General features: G+C 35.8%; 1 protein-coding gene across 2 annotated transcripts in view; it reads right to left on the bottom strand.

Moving 5' to 3' along the window:
- ADGRB3 (adhesion G protein-coupled receptor B3) overlaps positions 1 to 26,797 on the bottom strand; it is a 693,569-nt gene that overhangs the window by 626,970 nt on the left and 39,802 nt on the right. The window lies entirely within an intron of this gene.

Genomic DNA, 26,797 nt, shown 5'->3' with positions numbered 1-26,797 from the left:
AAAACATCCAGAGCATTGAGCTTTAAAGTAGAACATCCTACATTTTCAACAAATCCTTACTAAGAGTGCATGTGAAATGCATTTCCTTTCATCAAATCCTGGTGTATGTGCCAAAAAGTGAAGTATAATGATTTTTTTCTTATTTCTAAGCTATTAAGTAGGAAAATGACATCAGCTACAGATAGATAATAGGCACTGCAATTAATCAAGCTTTTTTTAAAAAAGCTCACTTTCAGAAGTCCGTAAGATACCACTCCACAATGAAATAGTCACTTAATTTTCTGTAAGATAAACTATTTAAAGATGAAATCAAATTAAGCTTGAAATCTGATATGTATCAAGAGTTAGCATCATCTTGTTTTTAATTAGCTCTTCTTGAAATAATTCAAAAATTTTTTTAAATGTTCAGCACAGATGTCAGTGGTTAAGGTCTTTTAAATGTTAGAGTTCTTTAATTAGAAGCATCTTTAGTTTTTGTTTAAAAAGCTAATGATATAAGATGATCCAAGTTTTGCTAATTTTACAGAAAGTGTGTATCTATTAATTGAGCCCTTTAGAAATCTCAGTGGAGAATGTCATTTTCTTAGGTAGGGGTTACATGAGGACAGGGTACAGAGGACACTCAAAAAACTTCAGGTCATGGCTGACTTTGCCAGTAGGCACAGGGCCCAGGGACCTATGAAAATGTTTTAATTTCTTGTAAAATCAGAAGGAGAAAATTAAGTATAATCTAGCCTGGGTTATATTTCTCTCCCCTCATCCCCCAACCCCACCTTTTTTTTTTTTTTTTAATGAAAGAAGGAGACCCTGAAGCCCAAAGTGCCTTAGGCCAAGAAAGTAATAAATTCAACCCTGGCTCAGGAACAAAAAGTTTGTTATGTGAAAACCTCATGCATATCCAGTAGAAAAGGTGCCATTTGACCTGAGAGTAAGAGAAACTTTCCAGATATTCTTTTTGTCTCTGGCCCTTGCTCAACCTCCAAGGCTGGCTGGACTCATCCATTCTTCTCTTTGTGACTTCACTTTCTTGTATGTCTGCACAGCCTTCCTCTCGCACAGGATCTTTTCTCCTGATGCTTTCTAACTGTTCAGATCTTCAAAACTAATTGACCTAGTCTGATTGTCCTCCCTTGTGTCAGCTCCATCCCCATGCTCATCTTCCTGGAGGCCCTGAGGAAGCCCAGTCTCTAACCAGGGTGGGGGCGGGGCTGGAGGTCAGAAAAACTGCATCTTCCAGTCCTTGCACTGCTGGGGTTCTCCCTAAAAATAATTTACCCAGTTTTATTCTCTCATTTAGTAGTTAATGTAATCACAATGACTTCATGAGTTGATTTTGAATAACGAAAACTACTCCTCAATATTTTTCAAGTGCAATTATTCATTTCACCTCATATACAAAATTACATTTTAACCTTTAGCCCATTTGATTGGGTCATATTGATTAAACATGTAAACTGGAAACAACTGATACATGGTAAAAATAAACTCATTTGTTTTTTTTCACTAAGCATACCTTTTATAATAATAAGTTGTATATATTTGAAATATTTTTCTTCCAATATACACAAACACGCATAAACACACACAGATATCCAAAAATGATTTACAGTTATGTTCCACAAAACTACTTCAATGACAGACCGCATATATAATGCTGGTCCCATAAGATTACACTGGAGCCCTGACTGGTGTGGCTCAGTGAACTTAGCGCCAGCCTGTGAACTGAAAGGTCACCAGTTCGATTCCCAGTCAGGGCATATGCCTGGGTTGTGGGTCAGGTCAGGTCCCCTGTTGAGGGTGAGAGGCACAGATGGATGTATCTCTCGCACATCAATGTTTCCCTCTCTTTCTCCCTCCCTTCCTCTCTAAGAAAAAAAAAAGATTATAATGGAGCTGAAAACTTCCTGTCACCCAGTGTTGTAGCCATAGAAACATCACAGCACAATGCACTACTCAGGTGTTCGTGGTGATGCTGGTGTAAACAAACCTACCGCACTGCCACCAGCAGTAAGGTACAGCACATACAATTAGGTAGAGTGCCCAATACTTGATAAAGATAATAAACAGCTATGTTACTGATATATGTATTTACTATACTACACTTTTCATTATTTTATTCTTATTTAAAAAGTTTGCTGTAAAACAGTATATTGTGCTAAGCCAGCAGCAACCTCACACATTATGTGTTCACTGAATCACTTAATTGCATAATTTTCTCTTGTGCTTGATTTAATCTTGGGTTGCTTTACAAATTTAGTGTAGCCAAAGTGTAGTGTTTATGGAGTCTACAGTAGTGTACAGTAATGTCCTAGGCCTTCACATTCACTCACCACTGACTCACCGACTCACCCAAAGTACTTCCTGTCCTGCAAGCTCCATTCATGGTAAGTGCCCTATATAGGAGTACTGCTTTTAATCTTTTATACTGTATGTTTACTGTACCTTTTCTATGTTTATATACACATAATACTTATCATTGCATTACAATTATGTAGCAGGGGTGTCCAACCTGCTTCCCACAAGCCGTACGCAGCCCAGGATGGCTGTGAATGCAGCCCAACACAAAATCGTAAATTTACTTAAAACATGAGATTTCTTTGTGATTGCGTGTTGCAGTATATTTAATGTGTGGCCCAAGACAACTCTTCTTCCAGTGAGGCCCAGAGATGCCAAAAGGTTGGACACCCCTGACAGTATTCAGTACGGTCACTTGTACAGGCTCACAGTCTAAGAGCGATAGGCTGTATCATACAGTCCAGGTGTTTGGTGGGCTATACCATCTACATTTGTGTAATACGCTCAATGATGCTCACGCAATGACAAAATCGCCTAACGATGCACTTCTCAGAATGTATCCCCATTGTTAAGTGGTTCATGACGGTACCTCATTCTAACAGAAAATGTTTAACTGAATGAGTTTCTTAAGGTATTTGGATACATAATACAGAGGTGGTGCTATGAAGGAGAATATTTACAGAGTACAATCAATACAAGAAGATATAATTTAAACTCTGTTTCAGCATTGTTTCAAGATAAATTTCAATAGAACCCATCAGGGGATCAGTTCAAAAAGTCTACATAAAAACAAAAAGATGACTTTTTGTCACTGGTATAGTCATTTTCAGCAAATCCTTTCATCAAAACAATCTTAATTATAATTAAATAACTATGGGTAGATCTATAACATTGTATATGCATTAAATCACTACATATCCCTGCAATAATACTTACATTGAATAAGTGTTTATTATGTCCCAGGATGGGCTCTCAGGACTTAACTTCTATATCTGCTATTATTCTACAACATTGTTATCCCAACACAGATGTGGAAATTACTGCACAGAAATATTAAGGAATGCCCAAGGTCACAAAGCTAGTAAATGACACAGCCAGGATATGAACGCGGCCAGCCAAGCTCAGAGGACATGCGCAAACACTGCTGCCACGCAGACGTGCAGATGCACACGCGTGCTGCACACATACAGTCCCTCCACTGTCTCAACAGCCTTCTCTTCCTCACGGGCTCGGTAGAGTGCAACGTTACATTCGTCAGAGTAAATGTTTTCTGCCTTAATTACATTGCCATATGTCTTAGTTCTTCAGTCTATTCTTAATGTATTCAACTTGTATATTAACTCTCAAATCAGAAGAAAGCTTAAAGTTTAGGAACCTGAGATTAAATTTTTATATCCATGTTAAAGACACAAAGAACGGGAAGTTATAGACACTAATTGATGAAAAGGGATATTTTCTTCCTTTTAATTCTGTGCTGATCTACATTTTACTGCTCACATTTTATTGATGAGAAAGTAACTTTAGAGGGAAGGAATAATTCTTCTAAAGTTAGGTACCTGCCAGTTAGCGCATGTGCGGATTATTCTCCATTGAACCCTCCATCTCCATTTGCCCTCCTCCACCTTGCTGTTTGCCAGGAAGATTGACCTCTACACTTGGGCTCCCTTGCGTACTGGCTTCCTGTTGGGTTGGCTAATTAGGGTACTAACATTCCCCAAACCTCCCCATGCCCAGCTCCCTCCTTACTGGGTCACACTTTTAACAGTGGCTGTATTCTGTAAGCCGCAGCTCCTACAATGCTCCATCCTTTTGGTCCTTCAGGTCCAGGGTTGGTAACAGCTTCTCTCTGCTGCAGTGACAAAGATCCTCTCCTTGATCAAACCCTAATCCGGCCTCTCTAAACCCTCTTCTCAACTAGGCCTCAACCTCTGGACGTCTATGTCCATCTTCGCATTAGCCAATTTATCTGCTAAGTCAGTTTACAGAAAATCCCCCACCCTCTATTTGATCTCCTTGCTGTCTGATCAAATTCCTCATCTCTCATCATCCCCCAGGTGATATCTGAGTATCCTGGCCTACCTTCAGCAAGAATCTTGTTGAGTCAGTTTAGCTAAGTACCCCCTTCCCTTCCTTAGTAGTTGTCTATCCAGTGATGCCCACCCTGCTCTTTGGCTATACACTCCAACCCATTCACGCTGTACTCAGAATTGGGCCCAATTCTATACTGAGGGCCTTCTTCCTCCATTATAATAGTTCCTGAATAAACTCTGCTCTTTAACTACCATCTATATCTTTTAATATTTAACACTTGTCCTTGAGTGCTTCGGACCTCAGGTTGTTCAACTTAATCCTGCTCATACCTCTAAATAGCCCTTTCATCAAACTCCCTTCCATGGAAACTTCGTTTGTCCATCTGCTTCCTGGAGAGCTGCTGACTGATAAAGAGAGGCCTAGAATAATTAACCTAGACCAACTCTACCATGACTTTTAATAAACACACATATTATGAAAAAAATAAAGAACTGAGGGATCCTGAAATTGGTTTGCTCCCTTTCAAGACCATGAAATGCTGATTTGCATTAGAATGACCCTTAGAAAGGAAGACTTTAGGGAGTAAGTCAACTATGCCAATTCATTAAGCATTTATTCTATGCAATGAGAAGGAATTTGAAGAAAGAAACAATTCCAGTCCAATGGGAGCTGACAAGCAAACACTGTAGTGAGTGCTACAAGGTGCCCTCCTTTAGAGGGGAAATCACACAACTGGGCCAGTCGTGACAACCAAGCTGGTACCAAAGAGTGAAGAGAAGCTGGACAAGTGAAAGAGAAGCAAGAACATTCCAGACAAAGTGAATAATAACCAAAGATCTGTCATCTGTTCCAAACAGGATATTTTTGTCTAGTAACAATTATTAAATGCATTTGTGATCATGAAAATATTTTCCAGTATTGTTCTCAATTTATACTAATGTAGTTGTAGTGTATGATACCACTAAATTGTAAAGCAGATGTTATATCCTCTAAGAACATTTTTTTCATTTTTTCACTTAACTTTGAGACAAAATTATACCTTATGGAATTTTATTTTTTAATGAAATTTTAAACTTGCCCTTTAAACAGCAGCCCTTTGCCACAAAGCAAGGTTTTTTTATATGGAAACTACTTATCTGTCATTTATCAAATCAAAGCATAATTATACATACTTGTGGATTCCCAATTTAACTGAACATTTTAGGTTTTGTTTGTTTAGAGCAAACCTGTGTACTCAGCTTCTCTATTTAGACTGCTCCTGGAGTGAAATAATTTGCTACTGATGAATTCTGTCAGGAGAAAAAATGTCAGATCATTCTAATATGAGACTATACACTGCAACCTAAATAGACTTGTAATCTAAAAATTATTGATAGAGATGCTTTCTAAAAACAGTGAATGCTTTAAAGTAGGTGAATTCAAATTTGGCGTTGTTAAAAATAGCTGCTTCCTGGAGCATGCTGTTCTCTTGTTAACTTTTAATGATCTCTTGAAAGCTCACTTGAGAATGATAATCAGGTTGGCATTATTCTCTAAATGCCCCAAATCTAAAAACAGAGCAAACTTTTACAACAACAGAGATATATAATATGTGAGGTTAATAACCTTGATGTTTCAATAATCTCATGCTTACCTCAATCATCCAGGGGGTCTCTTTTCTATATTTTGTATTAAAAAAAAATAAAACTTGGAATAGCTTTTAATTAAATGCAGACAGACATATGGAGAACAGTACGGGGGTTCCTCAGAAAATTAACAACAACACTACCATACAATCCAGCAATCACATATCTGCGTATATATCCAATTGAAATGAAAACATCATCCAAGAGATATCTGCACTCCCATGTTTATTGAAGCATTGTTCACAACAGACAAGATATGGAAACAAACCAAGTGTCTCTCTACCAATGTATGGATGAATGGATAAAGAAGATGTGATATAGAGACGCACACAGTGGAATACTACTCAGACGTTAGAGAAAAAGGAAATCCTGTCATTTGTGACAACATGAATGAGGCTTGAGGACATTATACTAGTGAGATAAGTGAGACAGAGAAAGACAAATACTGTGTGATATCCCTTATAACTGGAAGCTTAAAAAAAACCCCAAAACTCAATTTGAAAATGCTGACAGTGGAATGGTGGTTTCCAGGAGCCTGGCTGCAGTGGAATGAGAGCGACGTCAAGGGTACATACTTGCAAGTGATGGACAAATAAGTCCTGGTGATCTAGTACAGACTCAGAAAACAGAACTGTACTGTAAACATTAAATATGCTAAGTGACTGTACCTTAAGTGTCCCCACCACTGGAAGAAATGATAAATATGTGACACCACGGAGGTATTTGCTAATGCTACAATGGCAATCATACTGCAATATGAATGAGTGAAAATCAATATATTTTGCAACTTAAGCTTAGACAGTATTACAGGTCAATTATATCACGATTTTTAAAAATTAAATGCACACAGTGCTTCATAATAATTTACATTTAAAATGATGAAATACTATTCAGTGGTAAAATATAAATAATTAAGTAGGTTATCCACACATGGTAAGGACTTACATATTGACAACACTTCACCTACAAGTTTCATTCAAAGGCCTCCTTTAAATGGCTTATATCAAGGGCAGTATATTAGTCTCTCCGAATGAGGCTCCCTGTATTTAATATATTAGGCATTTTGTAAAAATATCAATTAAATGTTTGAAATAGGAAAGGTCATCAATTAGAGCCATAATTTATTTTTAAAAATTAGTAAAGAAAATAATGACAACTTTTTACATTTCAAGTCTGCACATGGCCTTTATTACTCTAAGATAATGCTCCCACAATTTTGAAGTTACAGTCCTTGGATGACCCACAAAATAGTGGTTAGTTTATAGGAGAGATTATTTAAATTTTATTTAAACTTAATTTTCTTGTTAAGTATTATGCAATTCGGAGAAGCCACCATATTGATTCAGAATTCTAAATCACTGATTCTGAGTGTCAAAAAAAACAAAAAGAGAGACAGAGAGAAATTGTTTTGGGATCTACAAAATTTGATTTTTTCCAAAATTTTGGAAAATTTTCAAACATACAACAAATCTAAAAGACTCTTATGGTAAGCAGTTGTATGCCCACTATTTTGACTCTAGTATTAACATTTTACTAGACTTATTTTATTAATACCTGTCCATTATTAATTTTTCAAACCATTAATCCATATTATTTTTAAATTTATTTTTACTTTTTCCATTACCATGTATCCCTGATATACCCTCTTTCATATTTAAAATACTGAACTACAAAAATACCTGTTAATTACACTTATTCAATTATTTTAGAAATCCTCATGGCAACTAAATAGCAGTTTCAATAATATTGCTAAAATCCCAACCTAAAATATCTTTAAAAACCATCGATTTACCTTAAATACTCTGTGAAATAATGGCCAAAGGTGACACAGATAGTATGTAAGTTCTAAGGACATATAAACATACCCAGAAAATAAAAGCAAGTTCTCTATATTTTCTATTTGATTCAAATGCATCAGCCAGGGTCCAATTAGGAAAACAGAAACCATCCTGAGTGGTTTCGAAGGACCACAATATCACTGCGAGATATTTATTTATCTTTTATTGTGGCTGATTGGAGATTTGATCAGCTTCATTTGCATTCTTGTTAATGAGACTAAAATAGTAAGAGCCTCTAACATTTGGAAGGAAGGGGTTCATTGGGGGGACGTTTGCTGCACACAGATCCTTTCCTAGCTGGTCCAACTCTACTCTGTGGGGCAAAAGAACTGACCCCTGCAGGTTGCCTCGCTGACATGTAAGTAATTAGAAGATTAAAAATCATGTGATGGATTGAATGAAGACTATGTTAAAAAATTAAATTTTACATGTTTGAAGATAATTTATCAAACATGCCAAATCAAACTGAATTGCCCCAAGTCTCTTTCACTCTCTCTAGTTTGGAAGAAAATTAACATAGAACACCAATTCTGTGTTTATGAACACCATTTCTATCCTTAGAGTGTTTGGGACAATGGACAAATGTGAAAAAGGAGGACATTCCTGGTGCCATGTGTCTGTGGCATTGAACTGGGAAAATTTCTGACTTCATTTTTTTGAGGCAGAATAACAATAACGATTAACCAATTTGAATGGCTTACAAAGCAGAAGAGTAAGATGAATCTGTTTTTTGCAAATTGTCAATCAAGAGCCCTGTCCCAAAATGTGGTAAAAATGACCTCATTAATAAAGAGGTTTTCAAAATGTCATGTTAATTTGAGACGAGGCAGGGCTATAACCATAGCCAAAAGTACCTTGCAAATAAAAAACCTTTTTTTCCCATGTGAAAATTTATTTTATAAATATATTTATTGGGTTGGCCAAAAAGACTGTTTAGTTTTTTCCATAAAATAAAATACACTCTTCCATTTTCACCAATAACTTAATTGATTTGGGTATTTTGAGTATGTTGGCTACCTCCTAGGAGGTAGAATGTTGATTGTTCTCAGTCAATGTGTCCATTTGACTGCCATCAACTTCAACTGGTCTACCCATCTGTGGAGCGTTGTCCAGCAAGAAACTTCGCAAACCTCTTTCAACACATTCAGTCACGGCACCTTCTCCATACAGTGCACAAATCCTTTTTTGTGTTTCAGTTGTGTTTTTACCTTTCTTGGGATTTGGTTCTGGCTGGTGTGGTTCAGTGGATTGAATGCCAGCCTACAGACCAAAAGGTTACTGGTTTGATTCCTAGTCAGGGCCCATGCCTGGGACAAGTCCCCAGCTGGTAGTGTGTAAGAGGGAACTGATCAATGTTTCTCTCCCTCTTTTTCTCCCCCTTTCTAAAAATGAATAAATAATTTAAAAAAAGAAATAACAAAGCATAATATGTCAAAATATTTATTACTTTTTTCCATCTTCCATATTAAAATGGTTACACAAAAATTCACCAATTTTGTAAAGTTTTTTTAAATGCACACTGATATGACAGCTGTTGCAATACAATCTAATAAAATTGTTTCGAATGAAGTTAAAGACAGCTTAGTGCTACTAGAGCCATCTTACAGAAACAAAACAAAGCAAAACAAAACAAAAAAACCAAATTTTTGGCCAACCCAATATATACTAATATGGAGAGGGTGGACAGGTTTCATCTTATGTGCCAGTTCTGATCAAACAGTTGGTATTGACAGCCTGGAACCCTTCACTGAGTGTGAATGTGGGTCCTCATTGGGTCAGGTGAGGAGGAATGCCTGCGCGGTGATTGATGGCTAGTGTTGGAAAGGTTGGAGCAAACCAGCAGAGATTCCTGATTGTCAGCCTTGGCCCAAGCATTATTCTTAAATTACTTTACAGTCACTGGCTGTAACATATCCAGGAAATAGAATCTATTTCTTGATTTTGATATTGGACCTTTTTCAACACTGTAAGATTTAGAGGCCATTTCCTTGCTGACAAAAATAAATGGAAGTTCCATAATGGAGAGTTTCATTGGTTATTTAAATCATTTTGTAGTATTTCTTATGTTTCTTTAGTAGAGTATCAAAGATATTAATCAGGAAATCTAAGGCTTTCATGTGTTCTGTTGAATTTCTGGAATAAATCTAAAAAATGTTACAATTAATTTAGCTTAGTTACAAAGAAAAGGTTCCAAACATTCCTCAATCCATGGTAGCTAACAATTGATTTGTAAAAGGATTTTCTATTTCTATTTGTTTGTCTTATATCGACATTGCTTAGATGTTGGTGGATACAGCCAAAAAAAAAAAAAAAAAAAGAACACATTTTACAGAATAAATTAACACTAAAATACAACTTTGTATTTGTTTTAATGGCAGGAGTTAGAGAAGAAAAATTATACCCACTCTCTTTTGTACTTCCGTCTTATTGGAAAATTCTAGATTGAATCCCACTCACTTCTCTCTAGACTTCCTATATTGACTGCGGTAAGTAAAAAAAATAATGTTTGAAAATAAAATAAATCTATTGGAGGAAGAACAAAGATGTATATTTTGTCTTTAAGGTATATAAATATTTGGTGATATATTTTTGAGATGCCCACTTGAAAATCTGCTGTGGACATGTTACCAGCAATATTTAGCCAGAAAAAGGGAAGTAAAGGAAACGAGACATTGAGTTTAATAAACTGGGAAGCATAAGCCTGCTTGCTATTGAGGAAGCTACAGCTTCCACCACAGGGGATTACAACATTTCTCTGCCAAGATATTTAACAATCTCCCCTTCCCCCACTACAGTACCATATTACCAGGTGGACCAGGGGAAGTCAGACATGTACAACAGAAATCCAAATGGCACAGGGGGAGGTCATAGACCCGAGAGGCCTGTCCATCTACCCTGGGGAAAGAAGGGATTGGTTGTGAGGTGGACCCATTCAAAGCACACAAAAGTTTGGGAAGCTGATTGGTCATTTTGATAAAACATCTGGTCCATAACACACCCAAGCTAATATAACTCCAGCAAAACAAAGAAGCTCCCTCTCTTGTGGGGGTAACCCACACTCGTTCACTCATTCATGTGCTCACTTGCATGGGAGCACATGACCATGTTAGTTGAGAAGTTACCAGGCCAGCTGCAGATGGTGTGGGCTCCAAAAGGACTAAGAAGCTCTCTCTCTTGCCCTTCTGGTGAGCCACACTTGCCTCTTGCATTTGTGTTCACTCACCAGGAACATGTGACAATACGGGTCTAGCAGTTGCTGTGTGGTCCATGGCCATGCAAATCCACACACCGGCTCCAGGAGGGAATCTGAAATGGACTACAACTAGAAACACATGCTAAGCTGGCTGGATACTAGGCTGGACTGCATTTTAATAGGGATCATAAACTCTGGGCAGAAGCCTTCATCCTGGCCCCACTGATGACAAGATTGGACTTCTTCCATGGCGAGATGGTTGGAGATGGGATACTGGGAAGTCAGGAGGGAAACACTCTTAATTGTGCATCATCAATAAACCATTCCACAAAGCCACATCCTCCCATGCGGGTCTCAGGAAATTCTTTTCCTTTAGATACCACAAGCCCCACTTCCACTGGCAACAGACACAACTATTTTAAATTTGGAAATTTTGCCTTGTCTTCACATTAAAGTTCACACTCAGGACCACACTTTCTCCCTGCTCTTTGACCTATACATCTGTATGTGCTTTTGCATTATTTGTATTAATATCTGATTCTGCATTAAAGTAGAGGTCATACCTTGTTCATTTATTTTTTATTTTACCTCTTCATCTCCTCTGGCCTCCAGTTTGTTTGTATATGTGTACATTTGTGTGCCTTACAGATTTCCTAATAATGGCTAGTGGACATCTTAATTATTAAGTGACAAAGAAACAATGTTAGTCACAAAGACAAGAGTGGTGATACCTTTGATAACAGGAGGCACCTTGCAACATGTATAAGTGTTGAAAACTGTCCCCTGCTGGAATCACTAATTCTCCCTCACTCTGGGCAGGGGGACACAGATGTCTCCTATTTGTCCATGTCTCCAGATGCACAGACTGATCACAGCTGGGCACAGGGCAGGAGCACTAGCAATGTTGGTCATCATGAGCATCCCCTGGTATGTTGTGAGCTCAACTGTTCTGGGTGGCGATATACAATCATCTTCCTTCTCTCTCTTATTTTTTCACTCTAAGACACAGCTTCTATGGGTCTGTATTTATTTTGTGATTGTGCCCATGACAGCAGGTGAGAAATGCCCATTTATTTCTAAGGAACCCATGGGATAGTAAAAGAAGAGATTTTCTAAATAGAAACAAATGTGATCAAGCTAACACAACCAGCTATGGCGAACAATACACTTTCAGTTTCTCCTAAATTTATACCAAAATATTAAAGCTCTTATCAGAAAAACTATGAAGGTTCATCCCTTTCTACCAGCAGTCAAAATAAATCACTTACACTCACAAGAATAGCTATTTAATTTTATAAAAGTTTTTGAAATATTAATCTCTGAAAATCTTTAGGAACAAAAGTTGAATTTCCTGTTTAGAATTATGTGCATCATTTACCTGGATTTTTTCTCTCTAGAAGTAATTTACACAAAGAGATATACCAATCTGATAGTATTCATTAACCTAAAGTGTGGATATTATGCAGTATCATTCAAATAATCAATTTCCCCAGTTGTTGTTAAATAGGGAAAAGCTTAAGTCCATTCATATTCAGGACCCCAGTTTTCAGAATTTGTGGACCAAAATATGCAAGGATGTATATTAATCATAGATAACTGATTCTTCCAAAAATATTTTATGTTCATTTTATTAATTATAGCCTTTGAAATAGTCAATAGTTCAAAAGAACTATTCATGTTTCTGGGAGCTAGGGAAATCTGGAAAACACTAAACGGTGTCTGCTTTTACAAATGTTAAAGATCAAATGACAGGTGGTAAGCGAGTGAGTGACGGTGCTGCCTGGTACTTCGCTCTGAACAGAAGACAGGGAAGTGAGAAGATGGTGAAATCTTTGCTTTTTAAACACTGATGAGTATTGTGTTGAAACAAATACCTAGGATAACTGAATAACTGAATATTAGAATAACTGAAATTATTGATAAAATAATCAGTGTGCACCTATTAAAATGGCCAAAATTTGGAACACAGACAACACCAAATGCTGATGAGGATGCGGAGCAATAGTAATTCTCATTCATTGACTGTGGGAATGCCCTTACCAAACAATCCAATAACCATGCCCCTTGGTATTTACCCAAAGGAGTTGAAAACATGTCTGCAGAAAAACCTGCATATGATGTTAATAGCAGCTTTATTTATAAGTGCAAAAACATGCAAGCAATCAAGATACCCTTCAGTAGATGAATGGATAAAGTGCAGTACATATAAATAATGGACTATCATTCAGCACTAAAAAGAAATGAATTATGTAATGTAAAGACATGAAGGTAACTTAACAATATATGTGTACTAAATGAAAAAAAGCCTATCTGACAAAGTTACATATGATTCTAACTAAATGACATTCTGGACAAGGAAAAACTATGAAGTGAGACCAAGATCAGTGGTTACCAGGGTCGGGGGAAAGAAGGATGAATAGGTGGAGCACAGAGAAGTTTTAGGGCAGTGACAATAGTCTACCAACCATTCAAAGGAAGAGAGCACAAGGCCTTAAGAGGCCCGCCAGACAGGAGCAGAGGCTGCTTCTGAGGGAACCGACAGGAAGACTGAGGGAGGGCTGCATGAGACAATGAGTAGCTCAGCATGAGACATCTATGTGTACACAGAGGACTTGAAAATAAGACGGGTTATCCCTCTCATACGCATTGCCCCCTGCCCCACTTCCAAGACAGCGCCGTCAATACTAGTTCCCCTTTAACTTGGATAAATCTCAGCAAACTGAGGGAGAAGGGACACAACAGAGCTTCATGGAAATTAGGTCTCTGCCAGCCTAACAGATAATGATTCCAAATGGATCTATATGTATTACCACCCGAGTTGGGAAATGATATTCATATCCTTTATACTTTCTTATAAACAGAATTTTTAATGTAAATTCACCAGGCCCCTGGCATGCTCCTTTGTACAAGGAAAATCCACCCATTTTGTCAGAGTCTTAAATTTGCAAATGATACTCTCGAGTGCTTTCTAAGTTTGGGGATAAATGTCATGTATTCCTGGTGATTAATGTGCATCTGATTTGTCAATTAGTAAAGAACATCTAGTACTGCTAACAGCATAAGTTCAAAATGAAAAAAAGTATTTTGGTAATTCATAGGTATAAATATGCATGAAAGTGAAAGGCCCACATACATCAGAGAAAAGAAATATTATGAGTGTAAGATATTATGCATTACTTACTTTTAAACAACTCCAAAATTCTTCCTAAGGAATCAGAGAAGGTGATATGCCATGTTCCAGTTAATTGATTTGTATTATGCAATATGAAAGGTTCTAGCAATATATTTTCAATAATTGGAAATTTCTTAAATGTGGAAGATCATCTCTAAAATATGCTGCAATGCAATGTTCTCTTTACTAGATTCATGTTACATATGGGTATAATTCAATAGATTGCCATACTCCAAGCCTGACAATTCATTTCATTCTCTCTCTCTGTTTTGCAATTAATTTCCATAAGCTGAAAACCCACAGTTGGAATTATAGCGACATATGAGGGACAACGTGGCCAACGAACTATATCATCCATTTAGATCACCAAACAGACGAGATTTTTAAAAGTAAAAACTTGACTTACAGCATTTTCCCACTATTATTTCCTTTCTCAAACTCACAGTTATTTTTAAAATGGAACATGCTGCCTGTTTTCAACTTCTAAGTTTCCTTAAATTGACTCTGTAGAGCTAAGTGGTCATAGAACCCCAAAGACAACTTCTTTTTCAGTGTATTTGTTTTTAAGCGTGTGATGTTAGGAGCCCTTTTGAAACATTTTATTGTTGACATTTTGAAGAAGACAATTCTCTCTATACTAGTTGTTACCACTATCATTTCTTTTTACAACCCCCTTTGCAGTAAGAAAAATCTTTTTTCCCACATTTCAAAGTAGGAGTGGGAGTCAAAAGGCAAACTTTTAAAACAGTGATATCGAGTTTCAAAATTCCATCAATTTCAAAACCCTAGTAACACAAGAAAGCCATGACATGTTCTATATCCTCCAGCAGATAATATTAGCTCAAACCACTTCTCAGTATCACTAAGGCTTTCCTTGCTGGCTTGGGTTTAGCATTAGTTAAGGACCATTGCTGGTGAATGTGTATTTCATGGGCTCTTGGTTAGCTGGAGTACAGGTTTAAGTAGCCCCTGGTATATTTTACTGTTTGTTTTTTTCTTAATCCAAATGCAGAAATGGTGTAGCATGACTATTTAAATGTATTATCTCACTTCTTAAAATGACAAAGAAAAAAATAAAAGCCAGGAGTTTAAAAAAAAAGAGTGCAATATATGTTGAGCAGCAGGGTTTATATTTGTTCAGTATCCAAGCTTGCTGTACGGCTAGTCTTTCCTCTTTTTTTTTCTTCTGTAATTTTAAATGTGGAAGAAAGCAGATTTCATTGCTTTAAACAACAAATTAACTTCCTAGGGAATAATCAAAGTAGTTATTCCATATGTAAACAGCATTTTAAATGACATCAGAGTTAATGGACTCTTAAAAACAGATTTCAAGAGATTTTGCATAGTTACTTGAAATGTTAGAAAATGTTTATCCTACTTTAAGTTTCCTAAGGAATGTATTTGAACTTATTTTTAGGAATAAATATGAAAATCCTTTTTTCATAATATTAACATGGTCTAGTAGTACAATTAATCCATCACAGGTGTTGTATATATGGTTATGCATGTAAACAGTTGTGTAATTTATTTATATATATATGTATACATATATATACACACATATATATACGCACACACATATATATGGCCACTTTTGTCAATCTTTTATGTTTTAGCAATAAGTTTGTGAATTAAAATATAACTTCTTTCATTAAATTTACCTGCTCTATTTTAGGAAAAGATAATGTATTACAAATTTATAAGCAATCAAGATATGCATTTTTAAATGAAGGCTAAATTTACTTAGATATTAATAAACCATGGTCCTTTAAATTAAGGCTTCAAACAGTACTCCTAGAGTGGAAATAGAAATGGGCACTTTAACATGCATTTACGATTACTACTATCACTACTTAGTTGTCAGCATCAGCACCTGTCGTAGCTAGCTATGTGCTGAAACAATCTGTGACCCGATAGGTACACTTACAAATCTATTTTAATGATGTGAAAATGTAAACTGAATCTCGTAAGATTATACTAATGTCTTTCCAATGACTGCCATCATTCCTACTATTGTTGGATAAGAGAGTGGCAACTAAATGCATTTAAAATCAGTTATGCAAAAAAAAAATAAAAAAATAAAATCAGTTATGCTTTGGTGGTGTTATAATACATTATACACTTCAGTACGCTACCTTCAATGGGGGAGTCCACTAGCTGAGATACTTGGTAATAAGGAAACTTCAAAGAGTATGTATAAGTTGCTGCCAGCCACAGCCACATCAATTTTAAAATTGCCCCGAGAGGGATAAAGCTCAGGCCCCACACATCCATCTATCAATCGACCAGATGCCAGGTCCTTGTTTCAAGGCTCTGAAATGTTCATGCAGCTGTAACTTAGCACTCTTACATTTTCAGGGAGAAGAAAGAAAACATGATGAGAAATCTAACACGATGTCTACCACAATTCAGGCAGTTAATTAAGAATAAATGTCGTGCACTCTTTAAAACATAATCAGCTTTGTTAAGATCCATTCAAACATTGGGCTGATGTGCCCCCAGAACTAAAATGGATACACAATTATGCCTAAACCTATATGTATTTTAATATATTTTGAACTAAAGTCTACAGTAATAGCAAATAATATAAAATCAGTGAGAAAGTTTTTGGCAAACATCAAGTTGCTAAAATGTATTAAATCATGTGGCATTGTTTAATAAAGTACCTAGTTGTCTGGAAAAATATTCTAATTGTTTTATGAAATGCTTATTGGTATTTTTGAATTTATTTAATTTCTTTCTTTCCTTAAGACAAGTGTAACCCAGACCAGGTTCTCTGTGAGACAAAAGGGAAAATGAAATACTAACTCATGAAAAAAAGATGAAAAAATAGAACTGTTTTATCTAGGGAGCCAACTGTATGCTAGGTTATTAATTAGAATTAGTTTACTCTGTGTAGTTGTATTTATTCCTTATAGTCAGTAACTGTTATCCAATTCTACATTATGAATTTAGAAATGTTAGGCTTCAAGTTTAAGCTCAATTTCATAAAACTAGACAGTGAATCAAACCGAAGCTCTTCTAAATCAAGTCTATATTCTGTAAAACTACATGAGCACTGCAAACTTTTCTTCTTAGTGATTTTTCGGTATATTTAAAATATAAAGGAATTTGATCCTGTTCATGGAGAGCATACCAGTGGGCAGAAACATTCCTTCTGACAACAGCAAACCTATTATTATGTCACAAAAAAGGAGTTATTTCTTTCCAGATTTAAATTTTGAGAGGAGGAAACTTGGTTCCCCTAAGTATGCATTAAGCCGTGCTACCATGCCTCAGAAACACAGACCAACAACAAAGGAGCACTGTATCTCTCAATCTTTTGGGGGACAAACCTCCCACAGACACACCACAATTGCAGCTGGTCCCACAAATCGCTCCCGCAACAGTGCATAAAGGGTAAGATTTGTCCCCAACTTAATCATTCACTTCATATTGGATCACAGGATCCAGGAATTTAGATGGGGGAGGAAAGGCAAGACCTGCTAGCACTCGCTGAGAAGGACTTCACTGTCACTCCCTCTTAAGCCTGTCACTACACACTGGATGCGGACTGTGCCAAGAAGCCTAAGGAGAGTGATTCTAGGAAGTCCCTGATGCAGCAGCTGTAAGTATAAGGATGAGGTGTGGCAAAATACACAGAGAGGAGGCAGGCAAAGCGCTGTCTGCATACAGGCTTGCAGATGTTGGGGCCCAGGAAAGGATTCTGATCTTTCGTTGGCATGATAATTTATTTTGTGCGTAAACTACAATTCACCCACCTTCAATAATACGTGTTTTTCACAAGAACATTTAGCAATAAATCCTCAAGTATATGACTGTGTAAATCCACAGTGCCTTATGGACTATTTTTGATGCTTTTAGTTGCCACCATCAAAAAACCAAAAAAACACCACCACCAAGAAAAAGCCAACAACAAAATCAACCAACCAAACAAATACCTATAGTAGCTTTGCTTTCTTCTTCATGGAGTTTTAATTAGTGGTAAAGAGATTTCTCATAATGTTAGAAATTGACATATACATGTACCCAGGTAATCAATGTTATTTCAGATGTTAATTTAAGGATTGGGGCGTGTGCTGGTTAATTTTGGCTTGTTCACCAATTATATTCATTGTCTGTCATTCCCTGCTCAGCTTTGCACCCTACAAACAGCAATTTCCAGAGCTCCTTCACCCCCAGCTCACTATTTGTAAGAGCCAGTTGGGAGGTACGGCCAGGAGACCTGAGAAGGTGGGGTTGAGGGCCTTCTCAGTCCTCTGCCAGCCTCAGTGCCCCAATGCCTTGGTGCTAATTACAGCTGCTCTCCTCCACCCCCTCTGAGGAACCTCCGCTCTCTCAGGCTCCAATGCTATGCTTCCTCCATTTGTCCCTTAAGGCTTGACGTAGTTCACAACATCCCAGTTGCTCCTCCATGGGTACTTCACCTGAACTCTGACCACACCTCTATAAACAGTCTCTTCCTTAAACTTCCCTCAGGTGAAACCCTTGGAGGGTGTCATTTGGATCTCCATGGAACCCCAAAACACCACCTTTCTGAGAAAAAATATATGCAATATGACATTATAAAACAAGCAACAAGTAAGACAATGGGGCATCATTCATAGAAGAACCAAATAATGCCAGACAAAAGGTTAGACTTCAGAAATCTATTCCACTCAGGTACTATAGTCTACTGATAAAGGTCGGTAGCAAACCAGATGGTAAACTTTCAGAGCCCAGAGGCTCATTTGCTGTGAAGTCAATGAGGCTTAGGTTTTAGAGCCCTTCCCTCACAGGGGCCTTCTCAGGCCCTGAGGGGACCTAGCATATGTTTCCATAATATATTTGTAAAATTTGCATGAGAAGATATTTCAATTGACATGAAGTCCTGTCTCCTTCCAAGACAACTTTTTGTCTATCAGATTTTCCCCTCCTATTCAGGGCCAATACAATGGCTGTCCACAGGCAATTTGAGATCCAGCTACAGTGAAGGTGAGTTATGGATCCACTTTGCTTATGGTATCTAATGTACTTGTAGGCATCGCTATTGGTACATAGCCTATTACGCTATTCTTTCCGAAATAGGAATGCATTCCTGGAATCCTCCTACTAGTTACTTTCTAGGCATTGTGACATGAAGGTTTTTTATCACGATAAGAACATCTCCTACCATGCCCAGCAGTGGAAGTGCATAGTGGAGGAGAAAAAAGAATTTTGAAATGAACAATGCAAGGATTGAGTTCTGTGTGAAATTAGTGAAATCATTAGTCTGTAAAACTCTAAGTGGAGAATTTGGTTCTCATCAATGCCTAGTCAAAACAGAAGCTCTCTGTTGTTGGCAATGTAAGTGACGAACATACCATAACTTCTTTCCTCTCTCTTTTCCCTGGGAATTGTATGAAAAATAATTTCTTAGAACACGGGTTTTTAGAGCACAAACTTACAGCAGTACCGTAAACAGCAAGTCCATCTTTGTGCAAAGTTGCATAAGTTTGCATAAGTTTTATTCATCTCAGCTATCAATAATAAAACACATGCTACAGCAAGGATTGGATTAACTTTCTATTTTCCTTAGGAAAAATATAAAAATTGATGTCATAAAGACGTGATTAAAATTTTAGGAAAAATGTTTTAAAGAGCTATCATAGATAACCACTAAAATTATTAAACTATTATTCTGGATTTCATGATGTCTGTGGCAGTTACCAGCTTTTAAAAATTTGCATCTTGTTTTGTATTTGTTTCCTTGTCTTAAATAAATATTTATTCTTACACCTATACTATTTTATTCTCTTTCTTTGAAATGGCCTTCAAAATTGATTACAGCTTTGTTCCCACAGAACTCTGTTTTCTCTTGCTGTTTTTTTTCTTACTTAGAGTCAAGTGGAGATCATTAACCATATTGACATTATCCCTAATATTAAAAATATATATAATTTTGTTAAGAGAAAGTATATCTTTCCTTGTACTGCTGTCTAATCCACAGCTAACAATGGTATATTAATAAAAAGTATTAAACTCATCAGTAATAATGATTATATTTTTAAAAATTTAAAGAATGAATACATAATTGCTAGAAGAGAAAAATGAAGTTAAAACTAAGTTAAACATAGAACACTCATACTCAGTGCATCCCCTCTATGTAATGCCCGCCATACAGTTTACTTTTTAATTGAAAGTTATTAGGGACGTCCATTTAGGACAGAAAGGCCCTTCATAGAAAATCAAGACAGAAATAAAAGAAGTATTTCTATAATCAAACAGTGGAGCATGCAATTGCATAAAAATCAGTGTAATGGGTAATATAAACTATAAACTTAAGTGAGTATGAAATCTCTTGGCATTTTGGGAAGAACAAACCAGGATGTAAGAGAGCGTGATGCTCTGTCTTGCGGCCTCTTCTGTCTCTGTCTCTGTCTCTCCCGCCTTCCTCCCTCCAGAAATTGTACCATAAAGGAAAAGAGAAAATCACTACTCAGACTAGATATCTCAGAAATTTTACCTGTTCTAAATTTTTGATGTGTGGGTTAATACTACATATTCATCCCAATTAAGCATAGATAAGTGGAAGGGAATCAGAGTTTCTTAAAGTATAAAAAATTAGACAATCTAAAGTTAACCTTAGTAGTCACGAGAAAAGGTCAGGGAGTAGAGAGAACAGAAGGCTTAGAAGCAAGTCACCGGCATACTAGTTAAGCCCATACTTTTGTGACCATGGGCAAGATATCTGACCTACATTTTGTCATTTGCAAAATGAAGCAGTTGGTGCTCGATTTCTTGGGTGCTTTCTCTCTCTATAAGCCAAGCCTGACAACTTGGTCTTATGAATAGTTCCTGGATGTAAACAGCTTCAGCTTTCATGACTTAATTTTCTTTGACAAATTACTCAATCTCCCCTTAACTGGATTTCCCCAAGAGCCAAATAGAGATAACAATGTATTTCTCTTTCTGAATGTATTTGACAGGAATGGAAAATTACAACAATTACATTGGGAAATTACATTGTTCTTAAACTAAAATTTAGCGTATTCAGTGAATAATGTATCTCAGAAAAGTCACTTTATAAATGCTGGTATTCAGGGGATAACTATGCTTGTGAGCCTTCAGATACTTTACACATAAAAACCAAGCACATTATAGTATATTTGCATCCTCATAGCACGCCCTTTTCCCTCATAGAACTTATCAAAATTCCCAGTTGTATATTCATTCATATAAAATACATATTCAAGGTTTTCTCCTCTGCAAGATAAGATTCATGGTGAGTGGTATAGAATATATAATATGTTTATTGATTATTCGTGAATCAGTAATGAACACTGGCTAATAATATGCTGAATTTCAGTAACATTATAGAAATAAGCATGGCTGCAAAATTTTTTCTTTAAGAAGTCATCCAGCTCACTTCCATAGTTTAGACTTAATTTATAGCAAACAAACATGGTTTAAAATGTGTGTTATTTTCAAAGACACACAGAAAGAGAAATTGTATAATCTTCCGCAATACCCGTATCACCAAAAGACATTTTTAAATTATTTATGTTTGTAGTTTGGGACACAAAAATGTTAGACTTTCACCTTGTACATGATGATTCTCACATATCTGAATAACAACTTCAAGCTTATCTCCACATGTCCCTAATGTAATCTTTAATTACATATAGATTCTTCTACTCTCCAGGTAGCTACAGGATGTTTATTTACTTATTCAGGTACAATTTTCATGAATTATTTGTAGCTTGCAGAAGAACTACAGATCCTCTCATTAAAAAGGCTACCATTCTCAGGATGATATAACTTGATAATCTAAAAAGCTATCACTATAAATTAAAAAGCAATGTAAAATATATATGCTTTCTTAAACATTAGGGGCATCCAGTGACTAGTACTTTGGATATTTAAAGTAACATGTACAGTATACCAGGAAAATATCCATATACATGAGGCAAAACTTCTAATGGTTTAAATATATGAAAAAATTCATAAATATCAGCTTTGAGTCATAGAAAAGCAAGCTTCTATTATTAGTGTTATGGAGAAAGACATTTAAATTTCACATCATTATCATTATTCTTTTGAATAATGAATATTCAAAAGAATAATAATATAATATATGTATATATAATATTATTAATAGTAATATATTATATTATACTATACACACATATTATACACACATATATATGTATATATATACACATATATAAAAAGAATGTTCATCTTATTATACACACATATTATACACACATATTATATATGTATATATATACACACATATAAAAAGAATGTTCATCTATATATATATGCCTTAAAGAGTGTGCTATTATAATTAGTTTAATAAATATAAAATGACCCTGGCTGGTGTGGCTCAGTGGATTGAGTGCTGGCTGAAAGGCTGCCAGTTCGATTCCCACTCAGAGGGCAGGCCTATGTTGTGGGCCAGGTTCCCAGTTGGGGGTGCCCAGGAGGCAACTGATCCTTGTATCTCTCACACATTGATGTTTCTCTCCCTTTCATTCTCCTTCCCTTCCCCTCTCTCTGAAAGTAAATAAATAAAATCTTAAAACAAATAAAAAAATAAATATAAAATGAGTCTGTTTAAATAATCTAGAACAAAATATTTTCTGAAGTTGAAGTAACAGCCAAAGACTATCCAAGTGCATAAGTGCCTGCTCCATAACATTTTAAAGACCTACCATGCCATGTGCTCTTTCATAGGCAATGCAGCTATATGGTTGAATAAATTACAGCTTCTGTTCTCCAGTGACTCACAATCCAGTAAATTAGGCATGCATACCTTAAAGCTATTTAATGTTATGAGGGCAACTATAATAAATGGGTAAATACATGGAATAAGAAATGAGGAATTATAAATTTGCTTCTGGATTGGAGAAAATCAGAAATAAATCACATTTGAGCTGTATCTTAAAATTTAGAGTTGGACTTTTCTACATCTTTAGATATGTCCAAATATCTGAGGTATTCTTTTTTTCTCTTGGAGGCATCCCTTCCAGGGTTTCTTCCTGGACTCACTGATTGCTAGGTTTGTGATACAGATTACCATAGGACTTCCTTCTATCTTTAGTCTGGAAAACCTCTTCATCTCTCTGTGAATTCCATTTCCTGGATCCCTTATCATCCTGCTTCTTGATTTACAACTCATTTTGCTGTAGAATACCTAGAAGCTTTCTGAGAAAGAATACTGGTAGGCATGCTTTGTCTTTTTTTTGGTCTTCAGATGTCTATAGTCATCCTTCATCTTGGATTCATTATTCAGTTGGGTATAGAATTCTCGGTGGAAAATCATTTTACCTGAAAATTTTGAAGGATTTATCTTACGTTTAGCTTATAAAGTTGCCATGAAATGACATTCTAACTCACTATTATCCTCACTCTTTATGTGCTAGCTGTTTTTCTGTTTTACTTTTGTCTGTTTGTTTTTCTGAGAACTTTTAAGATCTCGCTTTTATTCCCAATGTTCAGAAATTGATGATGATGTGCATGACACACACGCTCTACAGTTTATGGTACTGGCGAACTACGTCCAAATCTGGGTACTGATGTCCTTAACTGTTAATCTGAAAGGTTTAATAATGAGTTACTTACCCTGTTTCTTTTCTGCCCATGATATTTTTTAATTTCTGGAACTCCAATCAGTCAGACATTGCATCTTGTAGATTGATTCTATACATTTTAAATTTTTTCCTTTTTCCTTGTCTATCTTTGTACTTTTTCTGCTATTATCTTAAATTTTATATTTTGACCTCATATATTAAAATTTTATTTGCTTCTCATATTTAATTTCTAAGAGTTATTTCTTATTTTTTGATGTTTTAATAATTTCCATTTTGTTTCAGAGATGCAGTATATTCTTTTACTTCTCTCAGGTTAATAATTTATAGCTGTTTGGAAGTTTTCTATAACTCTCTGAAAATCTTCATTTTCTGAGTTACCTTTTCATCCTTTTGTTAGTATTCTTAACATTTAGAGATTTTTCTTAAGTTATTTAGGGGTAAACCACTGAATACCTTGCTAGAAAACTCGGTGCAGGATGTGTGCAATCAGAGGGATTCACAGTTTCTCTGCAGTCTCTCCCTGCAGGGTGTAAGTGGAACTTATATTTGGGGTCAAGTGGAGTAAGAAAGTGAAGCACGGTTTCTTTCTTCACACATGTCCATTCTCTGTTTTGTCCAGCATGTCACTCCATCTTACTCTGACTCTGGGAGCCAATTCCAAACACTCGTTGGTTCAATAATTCTATATTTTTAAAATACACAAAGGTATAGGCTCCTACTTTAAAAGACTGACTACTAAAAATGGAATTTTATGGTGACTTCAATAAGTAGTATTAACTTAAAACTAAATTGTGTGGCTATAATGTATATGACAATGGCTCTGCTCCAAAATATAATCTACATATGTGTAGTTCATTGTAAACACATCCTTAATTTTTTTCTGAAAAATCTCCCCTATATTAACATTAGAATCTCTCATAATTGCAATTCATATCATATTGCTCTCATTTTTCTCCCAATGGAAATCAAGTTCTTCTTAATAAAGGCTATATTAAAAGAGAGGGCCTAATTTAAAAAGTAGGCCAGACACTGTGATTCAGATTTCAATGACCCCATTATAAAATGTAAGATTAAATTTTAAGAACTGGTGCTATTCTGCATTTAAGCATTCAGGGTCTAAAAAATATGTCTTTTGTAACTTTCTGCCTGTAAACCAACCAGATTATTATTGAAAAGCTGATAGAGTGGGTTTTTTGTTTGTTTGTTTGTTTTTTATTTTTTAACACTAAGAGGGAACTGTAACAAAATGAGCAGTGGAATTAAAACTAAGAAGCAAACAGGAAATGCATTTTGTTGACTTAGAAACAAAACAGATCAATAAATAAGAGACAAGTAGATAAATGAAGTAAATTAAATCCAGAGTGACAGAGAAAACTGAGGGCAGACATGGGAGCTATCAAGGAATTATATTGGAACATTACAAATTATTTTAAGACACTATGATGATAACAAAAAAAGATTGTAAACTAACATTCCAAAGCTAGATTTATTCCACATCTGTGTTGCCACATGTCGCAAAATTTAAAATTCATATAAAAATCTAAATTTCGGCTTTTATTGATAGGGCAACACTTGCCCCAGATTCAAATGACAGCAATCATCTGGAGCAAAAAGCAGATGCCCTTTGAGTTTACTGGTGTTGTCACCACTCACACAATGTAGGCATCCCCATATACTTGCACCTGGCAACCTTTGCCCGGTTTTGTCCCTGCCTGGCCCATATACACCATTGCATCCGCTGTGCCTTTTATGACATTCGCACAGACAGAATAACATCACCTTAAAGGTTAAATGCAGGACGGTGTTAAGAGGTATTTAATAAATATAAGTCAGATATGATATCACTCCTCTGCTTACAACTCTCAACTGGTCCCACATCTCAGATCAAATGGAAACAAAAAGCCCTATAATATCAACACAACTCTAGCTGCCAGACCCTGAAATTATTCATGATTCCAGTGACCAAGTCAATATTATTAATATAAACATTTACATAATATAAAGTAATGCATATTAACTGTTGAAACTTTAAAAATATAAAACATGTAAATGAAAAAGCCCTCATAATTTCACAGTCTAAAGTAATTACTATGGTGGTTGTCTTTTATATATTTTTTTAAATTAACCAATGAATTCATCTCTTTATTGTATACTGCTCTTTAAAAATATGTAACCTTATAACACATGCAACATGTTTTTCTTGGTATTATAACAACAGTCTTGCACCTAAAAACTGTGTAGTTCCTACTACTAAGCTAATAAGATGTAAGACATAATTAAGTTTACAAATTATAATGCTCTTTGGCATGAATTTAAAAAAAAAACACCCAAGATAGAAGAGTGGCTACTTACACCCATATCAATCTTAAAAAGTATAATTTTTTTTCCACACTGGCACATAGAATTACCTGCACACAGCTTTTGGGGAAAGAAACCAAAAAATGGAAATGGGAAAGGGGGCCTACCAGGATGGCCATATAAAATGAGGATGATTTGAACAGGCAAGAGGGACATAACATACAAGCTTGTTCCTTTAAGTGACACTCCATCCACTTGTCTATTTCTTAAACTTTAAATCAAAACCATTTTCAAAAAACAGTTCCAAACCTGAGCCAGACCAAATTCTCCTGCTATAAGTAGAAAATATACATGGAGGCACTTCAGTTAAGAAATAGACATCCACCAGCACAGCCCACACCTTCTCATCTCCAAGCCTTTTTTGAGCTAAGTTCCCACCTATGCTGTGTTTTTAATACAATTGTCTACTTATTAATCTGCTTCTTAACATTTAGTAGGAGTAATGATGCAAATAAATGTACCATGTCAAAAACTTTTGAAACTATCTTTGTTTTATGGCTATATCATATTGCTTTATGATTATCAAAATTATTGCCCAAATATTTCGGCATTGATATTTGTTTTCCAAAACAGTGTACTATAAATACTACCATCATAAAAATATTTAACATCTCAGATTACCTCAGTAAAATAGATTATGGGAATAAAAATTTTAAATCAAATTACTTAAAAATGTATAGGTAAACCAACTTACATGATTCCAGCATGTATCTCTTAAGCCTTAATCT

The sequence above is a fragment of the Desmodus rotundus genome, chromosome 11, assembly GCF_022682495.2.
Source record: "Desmodus rotundus isolate HL8 chromosome 11, HLdesRot8A.1, whole genome shotgun sequence".
Taxonomy (NCBI): Eukaryota; Metazoa; Chordata; class Mammalia; order Chiroptera; family Phyllostomidae; genus Desmodus; species Desmodus rotundus.
The sequence above is the reverse complement of the archived record's forward strand: the minus strand, read 5'-3'. Positions and strand labels throughout refer to the sequence as shown.